Source organism: Podarcis filfolensis (genome assembly GCF_964270895.1).
Source record: "Podarcis filfolensis genome assembly, chromosome: 3".
Classification (NCBI taxonomy): Eukaryota; Metazoa; Chordata; class Lepidosauria; order Squamata; family Lacertidae; genus Podarcis; species Podarcis filfolensis.
In genome coordinates, this window is record NC_139606.1 from 16023071 (window position 1) to 16043038 (window position 19968).

Consider the following 19968-nt stretch of genomic DNA (forward strand, 5'->3'; position numbering starts at 1 on the left):
GAAGTGTCCAGTAAAATATATCCGGATAATCTTTGGGGTGTAGGAGGCCAAAATATGCAGAACTGCATGTATTTGGTGCTGTGCAGGAATCAAAGCACTGTTCCATTGGGTGGGAATGAAACCTGGGCTTCCCACATGGTATGCATGAATTCTACCACTGAACCACCAATGATTTTTTCTATCAATATTCTGAAGAGGGCTTATGTATGAATCTTTTGCTTTGTAATAAATGCTTTATAATAATCCTAATAATTACATGTGGTCTGACACATGAAGCAAGGGTTTATTGGTTTACTGCATCCATAGAACCTCTAGAAATTTACTAGTCTGATCTTTAATGACAGTTGAGATTCTCAGGGTACTAAATTCTATCACCAATACAGTATTGGGTGGGTTTGGTAGAATCATAGAGTACATCATCCCTGCAAAAGCATCAAAAAAATGATGGTGTCAGTTTCTGTGATGCCTTGCAAATCATATCTGTTTGAAGCTGTTAATGTAATGTTAATGTAGTGTACATCTCTTATGATTGATTCTGATCATATTATTTGCAACGGAAGTTAAATTTTGTATATGGGGATGGTGTGAGGGTCGTAGGATGATGCTGGATAAATAAGGCCTTTTAAATGAGATTTCATTTTGCTGCTTGCGTGTACAAGCTGGTCCAAAGCCAACAGGAGAATTGAAATTGCTTCAGCTTTGTTTTCTTGCATCTTCACAGTGGTTCAGTAAGGATGTAATATTGCATTGCTTTCTTCCCTCACTTCCCTTTTGCATGAGCATTCCTCCCCCACCCTCATTTTCAGTCCTAGTCTTAGCCTGATTTCCCCACTACTTCATAAGTACCCGGGGTGCACAGGGCAATTCTATACCTCCCTGTTGCTCTCAGATACCAATCCTGTTACAACATACAATATTGCTAGATTCTGCACAGCTGCGCTCAAAATTTGTCGGAGGATTGACCTGTGCCGCAAACTAGATTTAATAAACATATCGGAGTGCTCTATAAATTAATAGTTAATGTCTTTTATATATCAACCTTTTATGCTTTTCCACACCTGCCCAATGCTCCTATCCCTCCTTTTATCTTCTGTTAAATTCTTAGAGACTTTTATATTCACCTTCTGTTTTAATACCTTTTAGCTTTCCAAAACGCTTTTCAGATTTTAAATGACTGCATCCCACCCTTTTATGCTGGTCTATGACCGTAATAAAGAATTTTTGTTGTTGTTGTCAGTCCTAGTGCTGACTTTGGAGTAACTCTGGTCAGTATGTAGTTTGGCCCTACTTCACAGTAACTGAAAATGGTCAGCCGATGTAACACTAAAAAGAGTGAAACAAAGGAAAAAAGAATGCTGTGGGGAAAGGAGCAAATTGGGGATGAGGACAATAATGATTTTGTAGGGTCCCTATTGCTTTGCCAAAAGCTTGCTTTTGCTAATTGATAAAAATAACAACAGTTTTCGTCCTGCTGTAAATTTTCTCTACTCATCATGTCTTCCCTTGAATATTCTGAGTATAGGCAGCAATCATTTTGCACATGTTCAGTGGTGTCGAACTGCCAACAGGCTGGTTGTTTAGGACCTGGAATAGGGTGGAACGGGGTGGGGCAGTTGCTAACTTATATCACTGTACTAGAACATCCTTGTATTTAATCACTCATCTGTATCGTTGATGTATCGTTGGTACATCACCCCGGCAAAACTGGGGAAGATGTATAAGATGTATAAGACCGGAGACAGCACATGCTGGAAATGTAAAACTAAAGAGGGTAATTTCTTTCACATGTGGTGGACCTGTGACGAAGTGAAAAGATTTTGGGGACAAATTTACGATGAATTAAAAAGAATACTGAAATACACCTTCCCCAAAAAACCTGAAGCGTTCCTTTTAGGTATGATCGGAGAGGAGATCAAAAATGAAGACCAAACATTCTTTCAATATGCAATGGTGGCCGCCAGGATTTTGTTAGCGCAAAACTGGAAAACTTCCAATATCCCCACCATTAGAGAATGGCAAATGAAATTATATGAGTATATAGAATTAGCTAGAATGTCACAAAAAATTAGGCATCAAAAAATCGTTAAGTTTACGAACGACTGGAATAAATTTCTAAGTTACATTGAAATCAATCTAGGTATTACCAAAATCACAGTGGGCGGAATCTAAAACCTGCGATGTAAAGAGCTGATATAATACAATCTGCAGATAAGCGATGAGTTTATTTTGCCCAAACCGAGATGGAAGGAAGTCAATTGAGTGATGTTATGTTGGTTTGTCTGTTTTATGTTTATAGGCGTTGTTTGTTGTTGTTGTTTGTTTGTTTGCTTGCTTTTTTTTCTTTTCAGTCTTTTTTCTTTTTTGTATTGTTTGATGTCGTTTCCAAAATATCAATAAAAAGATTAGTAAAAAAAAAATAATAATAATAATCACTCATCTGGCGGGCATAGGTGACAAGGAGTTGTATGCGGGAGAGTAAGGGAGCCAAGGAGGGCTGTAGTGTTTTCTGTTCTCTGTGCCTAGCAAGTAGGCTGCCAGATGAGGGAAGACCCTTTCTTCACACTTTATGTAGAAGTGCAGCATGCCATAGCAGGAACGACAAAACTCTCGAGAAGGTTGGCTTCAGGTTTGAGTTAGCCCTGGCAAAGTGCTCTCTGATGGGCCCCCTCCCCGGTTGATTGTGTTACTGAGCTTACCTGGCAGTGGAGGTAGGCAATAGCAGAGCTTGATAGCTGTGTACTACTGTCTTAATTTCTCACAATCCTCCAGTGGGGTGCATGGAACATCAAAATGCTTGCTAAATCCTGCCATGTGCTGCTGCTTGGAATGTCTACCAAGAAAAATAAAATAGAGGAGGGTGTAGGGAGGGTGTAGGGCAGGTATCAGCAGTAGGTCTTGCCAATGTGCTGAGTCCTCCTTGGCAGGTGCTCCAGGATGTTGGCCCTGGTTCTCCATCCCTCCTCTGCCAGCGCTCAGAAAGCAGAAAATGTTTGTGACAGACTAATAGCTTTAGTGGACATAATTGTAAGGCACTACTACAAAGTATTCCTTGCTCTGTAATCTGCCCTTGAGTATCAGAGTAAGATAGTATCAAACTGATGAAATTTATAAATACAGTGGACGCTCGGGTTGCGAACATGATCCATACGGGATGCATGTCTGCAACCTGCAGTGGCGCGTCTGCGCATGCGTGGGTTGCAATTCGGTGCTTCTGCGCAAAGCTTGATTTAGTGCTTCTGCGCATGCACGACCACCGAAACCTGGAAGTAACCCGTTCCGGTATGTCCAGGTTTCGGGGGTCCGCAACCCGAAAAAACGCAACCTGAAGCATCTGTAACCCGAGGTATGACTGTGCCATGCTAGAACTAATGTTTCTCTTGTACTTCCCTTGATGGAAGTTCATGCCTAAAAACAGGAATAATATTTTCCCCACCATGTTTATTTATACCTGTCTAAACTTTCTCAACTTAGGGGTGGACATCAGTAATTTTAATCCTGCTTCCTTACAAGCTTCTGTGTTGGTGTCATTTCACTGAGACAATAAAGATAAATTGCTATGGTTAGGCTACAGAGTGTGCAAGAAATGAGGCTTTGTGGCTGGTAAATCTGTTGAGAAGTATAATGTAGCTTTTAATTTACTTAACTGATGGTGATTCATTTCTCATGTAGAAGTAAAAACAGATTAGTTACTGGTACAGAATTTTAAGAATGCTGCCAGAAACACATTTGAAGCAACTATCATATCATATTGCAGTACCTTCTGAATACAAGATCTATATCTACTCTATATGGCAAAATGTATTCTCTATGTTTCATATGAAAAAATAATTCCAGTTGCTCTTTGTAAAGATCACTTATAGAAAAGAAAAAGGTTTAGGAAACACTGCCATCTTAAAAGCATAGTGTCAACTTACTGTTTTAAACTACATAGAGCATGAAGTTTTACTGCTTGACTCTTCCCACTGCTTCTGTTGACCTTCAGGGACTTTCTGGTTTGCTTAGCTGCATCTTAATTTTATGAAGCATCTCATGCCTTGTCAAGCCAAAAATTAAACTTCAAGGTAGAGGTAGGGTGTTTATATGTTGGAATTGTGAACTGAATATATTAGCCATGAATTATGTTTAAATGAACGTGTTAGTATAGTCTGTTGACTAACTGAGCCCCACCGCCCCACATGAACAGCTTGTTAATGCATAATCAGTCACTGAGGTTGCCATGAATCTGTAGCTTAATGAACAGGTGAGGGAAGAGGAGGAATTTAAATCTGAAATTGATCTGACAGCCCATCGCTGATTGCTAATCCATTTCATTTGGCAACTTAATTTATCACACAGCTAAAATTTTCTTCTTGTAGCTTTCTGGGAGGAATTAATTCAGAAGCATGCCCAATAATATTGGGTTCAGCCAGCCTATTTGTATTTTGCAGCAGTGCTGAAGACTGGAAGACTGTGTGGGTGGGATGGAGAAAGCTGCTATGAATAAGCTTTAATTTTGACTTGCTATTAGAAGAGAACAGAACTGTGTGCAGCCTTATTATGATTTTGTTCTTGAGCACATCATTTCACATATGGAGGATATAACTGAAATATTGCATCTTTTTTTTGAGAAGGTGAGGCTTTCCTGTGCAAAGTTGAAGCACTGATTTATTGTTGGCTGGTGGTTCCTAAAAGGGTATATATAGGGTGCTACAAGTTCCACCCACCCAAACAGAGGATGATATCCAGCAAAACCATATGCAGGGTAGGTCCATTAGTTTACCTTCATCCAGAGTGAGGTATTATGCACTAATTTAGACTGAAGCCAAAACTGAATTGAGCTAATTTGGGGGGAACCAGGACTTTGTCAGAGTTGGGTGGAGACAGCCCCTGCTTAGGCCTCCTGGAGCAATCCAGAGCTGTCAGGGGCATGTGTCAGGCAGAAAGGAAGAGCTGTATGCCTGTTTACAGCATTCACACAGTCTAACTGATCGGGATTGAACCTTCTATTCATCAGCTGGTGAGTGGAGGGTGCAGTTCAGCTGGCTGCAAGGGCCTGCTTCAGCAGCATGTTCTCTGCAGGGTACATGCTGGAGAAACAGACTGCAGCAGGATTGCATCTTCAGATCTACTAGGATTCAGTCTTGCAGGCTGCAGGGATCAGTTTTGTCAGTGTGTTTGTCAGGGATGGGCCAAACGTTTAATTAGGGATTCGTAAACGTTTGTCCCACCATTTAATTGATTTAGGGTGTCAGATTCAGGTCAATGGCCCGCTTGAAGTATCCATTATTTGGTGAACCCCACTTCTTCTCCTGACTTCTAAATGCCAAATCTCTTTCACTTAAAATTTTAAAAACATCTACAACTCTTTTCACCACTTCAAAATAGTACTGTGTGGTTTATCTCATCTGTTCTTCAAGTTGCTTATCCACAGTATTTTTAGTATAGTGTATGTGCTGCCGAAGCGAGCACTATCCACAGTATTTTTATTTGATTTCCTTGTTATCCAAAACAACGTCACACTCTTATGCTCTATGCTGTTTCCATGATTCTCCAAAGTTCTGAGTACATTCATCCAGTCAGAAAACCCACCTGTTGTAAGTCATGTAAGTGAAAGGAGTTTGCAAACAAAACAGTACATACAGCCTTTGCTCTTTGAGTAAATCAACCAGGATCTCATCACAGTCTGGCCATTTTAAAATCTTTTTTTCCAAAATACTTGTTTGAGAAACTTATTTTTTGCTCCTTGTAAACCCTGCTTAAATTGGTATGTACATCTTTCTTTCTTCTTTTTTGCAAAAAAACCCCATGTTCTATATGAAATCAACTGTTATGCGCCAGTGTCCAAGGTCACTGTATTCTTTGAAATCCCTGAATTTGCTTCCTGTTCATGTTTCCACTTAGTCTCTATTCTGCAGTACTTTCATGTTGACCACTGTGATTATCATCTGTATCAAAAGTGTTAGCAGTGGGTTGAATATTGCTAGAAAGAGCTCTCACAGTTTGTGCACTGTCACAAGCTTCATTGGCGCTTGCTTGGCTTATTTCAACTGTAGATGTTTGTGTTTTGGTATCCACTTAAGTACTTTTGTGATCTCATTGTTATTCCTCTAGGGTCTTGACCTCTGTTAAAAATGGGGGCTACATTAGCCACAGCAGAACAACTTACCTTGATGTTCCACCTTTCCAAAATCTGTGCTACTGAGTCTCAAACTTTGGGATTGTCAAAATATATCCAACAAAAAATTAGCTTGAACTCAAGTTGGGTCTACTAGACCAGTTGTTTTTTTAAAGCAATCACTTCTGGGGCCCCTCCAGGATCATGGATCCTGAAGTTTAAGCGTGGTGTAGTGGTTAAGAGTGGCGGACTCATAATCTGGTGAACCGGGTTCGCGTCTCCGCTCCTCCACATGCATCTGCTGGGTGACCTTGGGCTAGTCACACTTCTCTGAAGTCTCTCAGCCTCACTCACCTCACAGAGTGTTTGTTGTGGGGGAGGAAGGGAAAGGAGATTGTTAGCCCCTTTGAGACTCCTTAAGGGAGTGAAAGGCGGGATATCAAGTCCAAACTCCTCCTCTTCTCTTCTTAAGCTTCATTAGTTTCATAGTAGATCCATCCCTGGTACAAGTATTTCAGATTGCCATCATTGTGCATCTTTACAGATGAGAAAAATAATAGTTGGGCTTTCCTAAATGTAACATGTTTGTCACTGGGAACAGAGGGGTAGCTAGGGGGGATCAGGGGGCACTGGGTGCCATACTGCAGGGGGCGTCACTTACTGTGCCTGAGCCACACGTCTCTTCTGGGAATGACGCAGTGGCTCAGATACCTGCAGCCACTGCACTGCTTTTTTGAGCAGTGTGGAGCCTGCAGGGAATCCGCCCACCGCCTCGCCTTCAGTTGTAGAGCGGCTGAGGGGGAGGTGGCAGGCGGATACAAGCCCCACGATGCCGTTTTGGGCCGTGTGGAGCTTGCATGCAGTCAGGCTGCCGCCTCACCCGCACCTATCATGCTAAATATGGATTCAATTTAGCTAAAATTCTATGTGTGGCAGAACACTTTTATTAATTGAGTATTTGGAAATTGTGACTTGAAAGTGTTTGTTTTCTGACTGAAAACAATTGTTTTCAGAATTGTTTAAAAATGAGGTGATTACAGCATCCAGTCTTTAAGGTAGCTGTTCTGTTTGCTTTTTGCTTATTGGTTTGTGTTTATTTCATGATTCATGGATCATCTTATGCTGAAGCAAGAAAAATGCTGTGTTAATTGTATCAATTAAGATAATGGATAATAAAATGCAGTGAAACATAAAGCCAATCATCCAAATAATGTAACTTATTGTTTTGCACTAATTGAATTTGACTGTATTTATTTCCTGTTTCCAGAGATGCAGCATATTCAGGAAATTGTTTGGCACTATGGCCCATACAGAGACTTTTAAGCTTCAAGTCATATAATTAGATAAGCTAAGTATGCAGCCTTGTATTATGCTAGCCTGTCATGGCATTTTTCTTAAGTGTTTAACATTTGACTTAAAAAGACTTTGGAGAATATAGATAAAGTTTTCCAAATAATGGGCATGGAGCCTTTTGAATAACGTAACGTTAAATAGCAGAAATGCTAGACACTATCCCCATTCAACTGTACATTTCCCACTGTGCTAAATCACAGTTTAACAAGCCAAGAAGGGCGAGTGGAACCACTCCCCTTCCTCTTGCTCCCTCCTGTTGGGTGCCCTCTTTGTTTTTGGTTAGTAAACTGGCATTAACTGATCACCCCATTTTGGTTGTTGATGGGGGAACTGCTATTTAAGATAAGAGTACAGAAGGTAAGATCGAAGTAGGGAGTGAATGGTCCCAGCACTCATTCCTGGTTTGCTAAACTAAACTGGCTTGAGAAACTATAGTCCATCCCGTGCAATGTTGACTGTGAATGGAAATAAGTCTCGGAAGCAGAGATCTTTCTTACGTAAGAGCCATTTTAACTGAGGATCCTGGAGATTAAATCTGGGGCTCTCTTCTGGTAAAACGTGTTCTCTGCCTCTGAATCTTAATTTTTCAGTGTTCTCTCTTATACATTTGTGCATCGATCTATGAGAGCCAGCTCATGATATTCGAACTTGGGTGGAATGAAGCACATCTTACTATCTCAGGACAGAACTACATGTTGCGTTGGAATAATGGGGTACTGAACTCTTGTGTGTGTGCTGTAATTCAGATATGCACTTCATAGAATATTTGTTGAACTCGAGGAGAGGGTGCCCAACCCTTCCCATCAATTCTCTCATGCAAATGACTCCCTTGCCGTTCTAATTTTTATCTCAGATTGGCCCTGAAACCAGAAGTCATCCCAGTGTAGTGGGGTATCTTTGGGGAGCATTGGACTAAAGAAAAGTACCTCTTGCACCTACCCATTAAACCTGTCTTGTAAGTTACTCCAATCACAAATACAGGTTTGAAGGTTATGGTTTGCTAATAACTGCATCTAGTTCTGCATTCAGGTTATGTGGAATAAATTTTAAGAGTTTTGACTGACATTAAATACTGGATGGAAATAATGAATTGTATCTGAATGTGCTTTATATAGAATGCAAAGTACATATGAACATTACTTAAGCTTTTGCTTGTACAGTACTAACAATTTCCTGAATTAGTGTATATAAATGCAAGGATTGGTCAGGTAATTAGAACTCTTATATTTTCTACCTGTTCAAATGCTGAAATGTTGTGGCAAGCGGCATAGTGCTGTCACTAGGGTGTGCTGTGATTCCATGAATCAGTCTGCCTTTCATAATCAAGATAGCTGCAAATGAATTTTTTGTCTGCTTTTGGTGCTGCTTCACGGCCATGAATTTTTCAGCACGTTGCTTCACTATCACCTGGGCAACTGACTGAGTTCCCATGTTATTTTCTTTGTGTGTTACAGCATGTTTCCCTGCTCTTCAGTGTACTCATGTGAATGAATGAAAATCTCAGGCTTGTTAGCATAGTATCCAAAAGTCTCAGAAGAGGGCCGTGGTACAATGCAGTGATCACGTCTTTTATTTCTTCAAACAACAGTGGCTGCCAAATGGGTGGTTTTAAAAATTAGATATCACTGGTCTTTAAAGCAGTTTGCTGCTGTAGAGTAGCTAGGGCAGTACTGATCTCACTAGTAATGTAACTGATCTCCATCATGTAACTAGCATTTGGGTGAGGGGGGAAAAATAGTAAACTATAGATTATGCCATTCTCTACCTTGTTGCTGCTCATCTTTTAGTAAGGTGGAGAAGGAAATATATATACATACACAGAGTAAACCCCCAATTTATGCTAGAGTTACTTTCCGGGGATTACACCTAAAGCTAAAATTGTGTTATAGTTAAGGCCAGTTGGGCTCAATGGCGGGTGGGATTGCTAATCCTGCCCACCCCTTTCCACCTCCTTTTTATTTATTTTTTGCCAAGTACTGTACATGAAACTGAATACACACAAGTTAAATGCACACAACTTGCAGGCTTGTTATGTTGACAGTGCATGAACTTTTTAGTATCATGAATATTACTGTTCTCTATTTTTGTATTTTTAATGTTTTTAGGATTCTGTAAAGAGCAGTGAATACATTTAATAATAATGATAACGGTAATAAATAACTTTGTTGGAAGCTTACTCGGGACCAAATAAGCTATGTGCTTATATAAATAGTTGTCCCTGCCTGTGACTACAAGGTTTCATCCTGACTCCATTCCTTGTTCTTCCCTGGATGGGGGATTTTTGAAACCAAAAGTTACAAAGCTAAATATGTGAACTGCCTTGGGAAGAACATCTCACAGGGGGCCACCACTGAAACGGCATGTTCTTTTATTGCCACCTTTCTCACAGCCCTTGGACAAGGCACATAGATAAGTGCCTCAGATTATGATCGTACAGCCCAAGTTGATTAATGAATCTTTTTATTTAATTTCATTTTCTAACTGGGATTTTTCTTTTTAGTTATTTTCATGAACTTGCTTTCAGCCTTTTTGCATTATAGAATTAATTGCACTCCCCCTGCCCCAGTCATATGAAGCTTAAAGAACTAGAATGAACTTTCTAGGATGTACTGAACTATTTGCTTCCTTTGAACTACAAGCCATGTGAAAATTGCTTTAAAAACCCTAGGAAGGGATTTGCATTTAGTGCTTTTCTCTTGAATGAGACATAATAAAGCAGAGGTCTTGACTAGCCTCAAAAATCTTAGGTAATGAGCCTGCATAAAAGTACCAAGTTGTTCCGATGATTTGGCTAAATTTCAATCCATATAATTAACTGAAACAACACTTGTTATTATGTCTTCTTTTTTGCCCAACATTTTGTAGGTCTTGTGTCTGAAACTGTAGGTCAATCTCAGAATGTTTATTGGATTGAATGAAAGTTTGCCAAAATTTAGGGAGGGAGATGTTAATTGGAGATAACACATGAAATGGCCTGTGTCCAGATTGGTTCAGGTAATGCTGCATTCTGTTGGTTCCAGTAATGCTGTTTATATAAGAAATTATTTGACCAAAAAACATAATCTGCATTGTGTTTCATTTTTCAAAAAATATTGTAATCCTAATAAAGTCATTCTATTACCTTCCAGGGAATTTTACCCCTTATAATTAATACTGGAAGGGCCCATTCTTTCCAAAAGTAGAATAGGTTACATATGACATAATTTGTTTGTGAATATTCTGCTATAAATTCTCATCACCATTTTTCACCTTCGTGTGAGCTTTGAAATCTTCCTTCCTTCCTTCCTTCCTTCCTTCCTTCCTTCCTTCCTTCCTTCTACCGTGGGCCAATTCAGACATTATTCCATTCACACACATCTGCCAACTTCCCCATGTGAGTTCAATAGTCAATGTTATTGAAGTTCTCACATCTAAATAATGATGGGACCCTGTGGTCCAGATATTACTTGCCCATGCACCATGAAAGAAAACAAGGAAGAAGCACATAAATCCATGCAGATTATGGACTCCCATAAGAATTATTTGAAGCTGGAACTGACAATGTGCTACTTTAAACCTTGTAAATAGTTACAGGAGTGGAAGTGATTAGTTTGTAAGACAGCAAAAATGAGCAATGACCACTTTTCCTTGACAGCAAAAGGAAGGTCATGTTAAAAAAGTGAAGTAAGTTAAAAATGTTCCCCTGCATTTCAGAATAAAGGAATGCAGGCTATCAGTTGCTGAAATACAACCTCCAGTACAATTAATTGTAGATAAGATGGCTGCAATATTAATATAGCAAAGGTATAGGTATATTCATATCATACACAGCAGCCCAGGTTTGTTTCAGTACTGCCGCCTGCTGTAACCTGCAGTTGAGAAGTGATAAAACATTCAAAGACACTGGGCAACTGTAATTTCTGCATCTAACTGATTCCACTACAACTTCTCCTAATGGAAATACAGTGGTGCCTTGGTTCTCAAACTTAATCCGTTCCAGGGTCCGTTTGACTCCCGAAACCGTTTGAAAACGAAGGTGCAGCTTCCGATTGGCTGCAGCAGCTTCCTGTACTCAATTGGAAGCTGCAGAAGCCATGTTGGATGTTTGGCTTCCGAAAAACGTTCACAAACCGGAACACTTACTTCCAGGTTTGCGGCATTTGGGAGCCAATTTGTTTGGGACCCAAGGCGTTCAAGTACCAAGGTAGCACTGTATGGTCCAAAATGCATTGCTTTCAAACTGACACAGAAGGGAAACAAGTTAGCTAGCAGATAACTCTTTGGAGTAGTCAGTCTGAATGCTTCTTCAGTACCTTCAGCATGCTTAGAAAATGCTCTGTTGTTACAATAGATGGGAATAACCCTTAGTTCTTTTATTGATAAATTGTAGATAATTGTAAAACGTCAACTTAGCAATGCTGGATTTACATTTCTTAATGTCAGGAAATTATCTAACTTTTAAGTCTAGCTGTGAATTCTATAGGTGATATAGCTAGAGAAAATGTAATGGTAATTTGTTTTTGCTATAATTAGTATTCAATTCTTGTTTATAGTTTTATATTTTTAGTTCATGTCTATTTTATACAGTGTCAAATATTTTGCACTGTATCATGTTCTACAGTGATTAATATCTGGAGACCACATTAATCATACTTTCCTTTCTGTCAAGCAGTTCTTCTTTGCTGAGGTGGGATTTTCTGTTGGATAAGGAAAAAGATAATTGCATTGTGCAAAAAATACTTTCTTCACCAGCATTATTTTTCTTCATTGTCTTTAATATTATGGGACTTGAGTGGAGAAAACATGCATTCTTCTATTAAAATAATTATATTGGGCTTTTCAGAATAACATCTTACTTAAATATTCCAGGCTTCTATAGCACTTGCTTTCTCTAAAGAAAGTGATGTGTAGGATACACCTTTGTCCTTGGTGGGAACTAACACCTTTTACAGCTTGCTGCCCCCATTTCTCCTTCCACCTGTCACTGCTGGCATTTGGCTATAACTTCATCATTTTGCTAAACCAGAAGAAGGGAATTAAGACAATGGGGAAGCCTATGATCACTAGCGGTAATGAATCAGCCACTGGTTTTGCACTGTCAGTGGCATATTACTGGTTCCTTAGCATTTTCCTAAATTGCAAGGATGTTCCTAGGATTCAGTTATTGGGAATAAAAGAAATACCCTAAAAATAAGGGGTAAGCCCCCTCCGTAAATCTTTGGAGCCTGCTGTAGGAACCAGAGGGAGGGAAGGGAGTCATGTGTGCTCCATGGCAGAACATGTGGTTTGTTGGTGGGAAGCGCCAGGTTTAATCATCTCTATACAGTGGTACCTCGGGTTAAGAACTGAATTCGTTCTGGAGGTCCATTCTTAACCTGAAACTGTTCTTAACCTGAGGTACCACTTTAGCTAATGGGGCCTCCTGCTGCCGCCATTCTGCCGCTGCACGATTTCTGTTCTCATCCTGAAGCAGAGTTCTTAACCCAAGGTACTATTTCTGGGTTGTTGGAGTCTGTAACCTGAAGCGTCTGTAACCCGAGGTACCACTGTATAGGCTTGGGAAAATAACCATTCCTAAAGCCCTGGGAAGCCACTGCCAATTAGCACAGACAGTACTGAGCTAGGTGACCCCAGTGGTCTAACTCAGTTTAAGGCGGCTTTCTCTCTGCTATGAAGAATCTCCAATTACTGCATTTAATGAAAGGGCTGGTGCTGTTTTTTATTGCTATTTGTTTTAAACAGATTCTATATATGTATATAGTTTTAATTCTGTTAATGTTTAATTGTTTTTAATGATAGTTTCCCCCTATGTTTTAGCAATTCTTGTTTTTATCTGCAAGATGCCTGGAGTCCCATCAGGGGAAAAGTTGGTGTATTATTAAGCATCATTATCATCATCATCTCTCAATGCATTTTGTCTAACTGATAAATAATTTTATTTCTCATTATAGTGAGTAACCATTGATTCACTTCTTGTTTTTTAATAAATAAAAATTCTACTAATAACTAAGGCAGTAAGTTAATGTAGAAAGTCACCAAAAATATCTTAAAACTCTAGCCCAGTGTATGACCTTTACTTGTTCTTGGGTGTTATGATTAAACTAAAAGACAATAGAAGTGCAACTTCAGAGGATTAATGAACTTTAGGCATGCATGGTTCCTAATTTGAAAAATGTAGCTTGTAAGTGTGAAAGGAATTAAAGTATATTGACTTCCTTTAACACCTGGGTTCCATTTCTGACTATCATAAAACATTGCTTAAGTACTTAGATGCTTCATTTGTCCTGAAAAACAGCCAATTTACAACAGGCACATATATATGCCAAAAAGAACAGAGGTTTGGGAATGAAACCTATTTCTCCCTCAGTTGAATTTTAGTGTTTCTTGAACCTGAGAAAGAGCAAACAATTACAGTATCCTAAGTTTTCAGTAACTATGGAAAAGTCATTCCTACAGAATTAAAATTGTTGGTTTGCCAAAATATTGGAAAAGTATACAATTTTAAGTTTGAATTAATGTATTCAGACATAAATTTTAAAGCCTAGCAATGAAGTACTTTGATTCTGCTCAGGAGCCCCATGCATCACTAGCTACATTACTGATTTAATGGTTTTGGTTGGTGCATTCACAGTTCTTTTCAGAGTTCTGAAGGATCAATATTAACTTATGCTCTGTCATTAGCTGTAGTAAATTTGTAAATAGGGGAATGGTGTGTGACTAATTTTTGAAAAGACAAATAGAAACCAGAGGATAGCACCAATCTGCAATATTAGGTAAAGATGAGAAAATCCATGCACCCTTACAAATTATTATTATTATGTTAAGTATTATGTATAAGCAAGGATTACTGTACCCTAGGAAGAGGAAACTGTGACTAGAGCTGCGTAGCCAGCAAAGAGAGGCCACACAGATCTGGTCCCATTAAACCATAGTTAATAGAATAATGGTTTAATGTGGATGAGCAATGTGAATGTCCTAGCGCAGACTGCTCAAGTCCCTTCTTCACTCCCCCCCCCATTCTTGCTGTTGCCACGGCCAGGAAGAAAGCAAGCAGAGGCTGGCTTTTCTTATAGTTTGTAGAGAAGCAAATGATGAATGCTGGTTCACACATGACACAAAGATGACTCCTGGTTGTTTCCTCCCTGGCATGGCAACAGCAGGAGGTTGGGGGGGGGGTAGCAAACGAAGTAGGAACTTTCAATCAGCATACACCAGCACTCTACTTATTCATGTTAAGCAATAGTTAATTTTAAACTATGGTTTAATGTGCCATCCAAATCATGCCAGAGGCTTCCCCACAGCCAATGTGGTGATGACTGCTTAGGGACTGGTCCATCATTGATGGCTTCCTGGAGCAGGACATTGCTGGGACAGACGAAGTATTCAAAAAGTGGAGGCCTAGGCTGAAGTGCAGTTGTGGATGCATCTGGAATGAAACAGGGGAGGAAAGCAGCAGTAAGAACTGGTCTGTACAGTTATGTTATGTTATTGGACACCATCATTTATTGTCCCTTGGGCACATTTGGAACTCAGAATGTTCACCCCACCCCCATACCCTATTATATTTACTGTAGTAGAATGCTTAATTCAAGCCTAATTTCATCAGGGATAGTGATGCCTCTCTGTGCTAGAGAAGGCCTCTGTAGGCAAGCGTAAGTCCATGAATGCCATGGTGGCGACCCCTGAGTTAAACTAACAGTATTTTGACTAGAGAGACCTAGGTTCTAGTCCCTGCTCAGCCATAAAGCTCATTGGGTGATACTGGGTCAGTCATTTGCTCTCCGTTTAAACTACCATTTGATTCAATATAGTAGTAGTAGTAATAATAATAATAATAATAAGAAGAAGAAGAAGAAGAAGAAAGTTTGTGCTGTACTATATTGTGCTATCATAGCATGTAGTTCAGGAAGCTTCTCTGTCATACTTTTTGTTCTGGGGTGTGGGTAGGCAGGCTTATTCTCAGGATCAAAGAATTAGGATTTGCTAACATTATGGGCAAAGAATGTGGATGAGGCAATTGTCTGAAAACTACCACAGTTAACCTGTTTATCTCCTCAACTGTTGAGCTCCCTACCTTTATCTTCAGAAATTCCATGCCTCTAATCAAGCACTATATAGTCGTACCTTGAAGTCAAATGAAATCAGTTCTGGAAGTCCATTTGACTTCCAAAATGTTCGAAAACCAAAGTGCAGCTTGTGATTGGCTGCGGAAGCCCTGTCGGACGTTCAGCTTCCAGAAATAGTTCGCAAACTGGAACAGTCACTTCCAGGTTTGCGGCGCTCGGGAGCCAAAACATTCATGAGCTAAACTGTTCCAAAACCAAGGCAAGACTGTATTAAATTTCAGATTTATACTTTAGCTGTTGCATCATGCTATTAAAGACAAATATCATCTTACAAAATGAATAAAATTTAATGTTCAGTAGTGTTGATTACTAGCTGATACATATATTGGATAGAAATGTGTTTCTTAATAGCTTGAATATTCTTATTGTATTCCCATGACGGTCATATGAATCTGTCTCAAGTGATATTCCAATTGCCTTTCTTATTCAAGCAATGGTATCCAGTAATTCCTTGTCTATAATTGAGCACTTCATCACTTCTCTAATAGTGAACTCAGGTGGCAAGCAGTGACAGAAATGGAGCCAAAGAGCAAACACTGAGAGAAACAAGAGGGTGGAATATCTGCAATCTTGAGGGAACCCTGCGGTTTGCAGAGGAACAAATAAACCCTTCCCCAAGGCACAATGAGCACTGAGCATGCACAGAAGTCATGGAAAGTTGAGTGTGAGTTGGAAATGGAAGTCATAAAAGTGGGGTAGATGCAGAGTAAAATTGAATATCCTAGAGGAGGGCCTGGCTGGTTGGATGCACCCCTGAATAAGAGTGTGTCTGCTAGAAGATTGCAGTGTTCCACAGCATTTTATTGCAGCTACACTTGTTAATTTTTCTAATTAATTATATTTGAACTACAACTACCTATCTTCATTAAAAAAAAAAAAGAGGCTTACAATATACCCTTCTTTGGTTTTTAATGCGTAGCTTGTTGGTAAGTTAATGGTCTATGCAAAAGCAGACATTTTCACAGTCATTTGTATTGGTTAGATATGTGTTATACAGATGCTGCTTTGAGTTCTGTTCAGTATTCAAACAATGGTGTGTGGTCTTTAACCAATTAAAATATCATCAAAAGATATTGTGTATGCTTCCGTTTGAAAAGGATACATTACTGTCAAGTGTGGCATATCTGAATTGCCAGATGTGAAAATATGTATAGAGAATATAAGTAAAAATGCCAGTGAGATAATGACAGCCAGGAAAACCAATATAGTGTGTTTTAGTTTAATTTACTATTTATATATTGGTAAAATTAGTGTGTGTTTTTCATATAATGAGATTGTTTTATTTAATTACAGTATTTTCCCTTTTCTGTTTTGCTTGATGAACTATAATTATTTCTCTTTCTGTTCTAATCTGTTTTCAGTCCAGCAGCTAAAACTATGCATCACTCAGTTAATGTGTTCTTATTGTTTAGCTGCATTTCTTCCCAGTAAGCTACATTTGGATGAACATAGCTTGTTTTATTAAACTGAGAAATGCATTAGTTTTCCCCCACACGCTTTCAGCCCCTTCATATACCTCTTTGCACAAGGAGTTAAATAAGATAATTCCTGTTTTCTCTGTATTGGGAACTATGGGTGGTATTCAGATAAGTTTTGAATACAACCCTGTGGTTTTATTTGAGAAGACACCAGGGTAGTACACCAACTTAAATCATTGATTTAATATATTGGCTTGTTCTGATGTTGGCAATGATAATTTCCTGGTTTGGATGAAACCGGAAACTGGAGAATTACGGATTTTCTGTTTGGTTTGCTGCATGCTGTGAAGGCGCCTGCATGGTGGGGGTGGGCAGGCCCATTTATGATTCAATGATGGTTTAAGACAAGGTGTAGCTCATTGCTCAGACTGTTTGAATTTATTCTAGTGATGCATTTCAGATTTTAGTTTAAACAGGCTAAGGCAACACACATGCATATGCATGCATAATGCCATAAACACATGTACACTCCATAGGCTATTGGTTTTTCATCATGTGGTATGTACAAGCTCACAATACACAATGATTAAAAACATGCTGGGTACCCAGTGGTGGAGGAAGAGGAGTGCGGGGGGGAGCGCACCGCCCCGGCAGCACGATCCCGGTGGGGTGCCATCGTGGCTGCCCCCCTGTCCTTGCTGGGCACCACGCCCCCTCAGGCGGTGTGCCACGCCCCTGCGGGCAGCATGCCACACCCCTGTGGGCGGCGCACCAGCCCCGCCCCGCCTGCTCTCTGTCCCCCGGTGTCGGAGCATGAAGCTCCGCCACTGTGGGTGCCTTGTTTCAAATGATTCTGTTTGGAAGAGCTTCTTATTACAACACATCTTTATTAGCAAAGCTATGGGAAACTTTTTTCCTGCTTGATTTTCAAATATATGGATTTCCCAGGTACAGTTTTTTATTTGCATATTGCCAGTAACAGTGCTATTTTTCTAGAAATTTTCTAGAACTCACCATGAATGCCTCCCTTGTTCTCTTAGAATGGCAATGGCGCCCACCTGAGAGGTGCTGGAACTGAGTTGCGGTGAGTTCCGGCTGAAAAAAGCCTGGTATATATTTTTAAGTTGAAGACTTCAGCTGCTTGGGTTAGATCAGATGCAAAACAGATGCACTATTACACATAAATCTCATGCTTATACATTTGAGGTTTAATGGGCTAAGCTAATTACATCATGTCATACCTAACCAAGTAATCAGAAAACACATTTCTCTCCTGTTTTACAAGATGTGCTGTGCTTAGAGTTCTGAAACTTAATGGGCTCATGAAATTGCACGGTGCCACAGTTCAGCAAGAAATCTAAAAACCCCTCTACCTTTTCTACTTTATAAACAATATTACTCTTTGATAGAGTTTTGCATTATTGAGTTGTGTTTGAGTTTTTCTCATAGTCCATATATTTTAAAACAAAGTCCTCTTCACATAGTACGCTGATGTTCAGAGATTTTTTTAAAAAAAGTAATTCTATTGAAAACATTTCATCCTTTAGATTTAGGCAAACACACAAGCGCAGATTCAACTAAACAGTTGCACTAGTGGCACCCTAGCCAATCAGTCCTGCTATGGCAACAGAGCTTTTGCCCCCTTTCCCCAACGCACCGTGCCCCCCCCAAACAGAATATGTGTGTGTGAGGAGGAGAGTGGTGATAGTTCCATCTGGCAAGATGAAATGCTTACGCTGACAGAATGATCCTAATAGTGTGATGTAGAATTCCTCCCATTATATGCTATGGTGCTATTGAGGAGCTTAAACACTCAATATAGTCACAAAGTTCATTGGGTAGCTTTGCAAATATCCTCCAGGATTGCTTTGAAGATAAATGAGATGAGAATTGGAAGTGGTTGGTACACTGAAAATTGCTATAGGAATTAAGTACTATGAGCTAGAAGCATAGCACAGTGTAATATGGCATTTCTATCATCTTCATTTCTTCCACCTTTTAAAAAAGCTTGTAGGCCTATTTTAAAATGAGCAAATACCTCTCTCTGACTGCAGATGCAGCTGACGGAGAAGTTTGGCTGCATTTGTGTTATCTTTGCTTCAGCAACTGTGCCACTATTTTGGATTGCAGCCATATTTCCTATGGTACATTTTATGTTTCGGGTTTGCAAATATGTGGACCTGACAGTACAATTAATGCTAAGAGTTCATGACATAACAGAATATGCCTTTAGGTCAAAATATTTTACTGTGCTAGAACTTTCATTAAAGATAGATTTCCTTAAGAGAAGCATTAGAGACTTCTCTACTTAAGTGGGTGAGTTGTTGGATGTTGGTAGTAAAATGAAGAAATCTCCTGTCCCATTGTCACTTAGGACCTACTGTAGGCAGTGTAATGCTATAACACATTGCAAAGATTGAACTAGATGACCCTTTAAGTCCTTTCCAACTCTATAATTCTGTAATAAGCATCTTTAGGATGAAAGTAAGTAGGGCTATGAATGGACAGGTGGTGGTTTTATTCCCTTTTCAAGATAGGGGTTGCTGTCAATTATCTTTCTTGGCTAAAGGGATAGCTTTTGCTAGTGGGGTAGGGGGAGAAGCAATTTCCAGTGATTTCAATGTGCAGCCCCGAGCCTTCTTAAAGCAGCCCTGAAAGATGCCCCCATTTTCTGGATGAGATTTGGAGAGGGGGGTGGGCTGCAAAATGGATCACCAAAAACTGCTTCTGTCCTTGTTTCTCTAATGGAAACCTTACTAGCAGCTGAATGATACTGTTGGAAGCAGCCTAAGATCAGTGTATTCTTTTGCCAGGGATTGCAAAAAAAAATATGGTATCCTTGCAAAAATGGTATCATATTTAGCATGTCTCTCCCCCCCCCCCCCAATGCTGTTTTCATACTTTTAGATGGCTGGTTTGTGTCAACTTACTCAAATGACAAGACATATATTACTTGATGCTACATATAAAACTGCTTGACAGTTTTGCTTTATGAAGT

General features: G+C 39.6%; 1 protein-coding gene across 6 annotated transcripts in view; it reads left to right on the plus strand.

Moving 5' to 3' along the window:
• Positions 1–19968, plus strand: part of MACROD2 (mono-ADP ribosylhydrolase 2) — a 966393-nt gene that overhangs the window by 23725 nt on the left and 922700 nt on the right. The window lies entirely within an intron of this gene.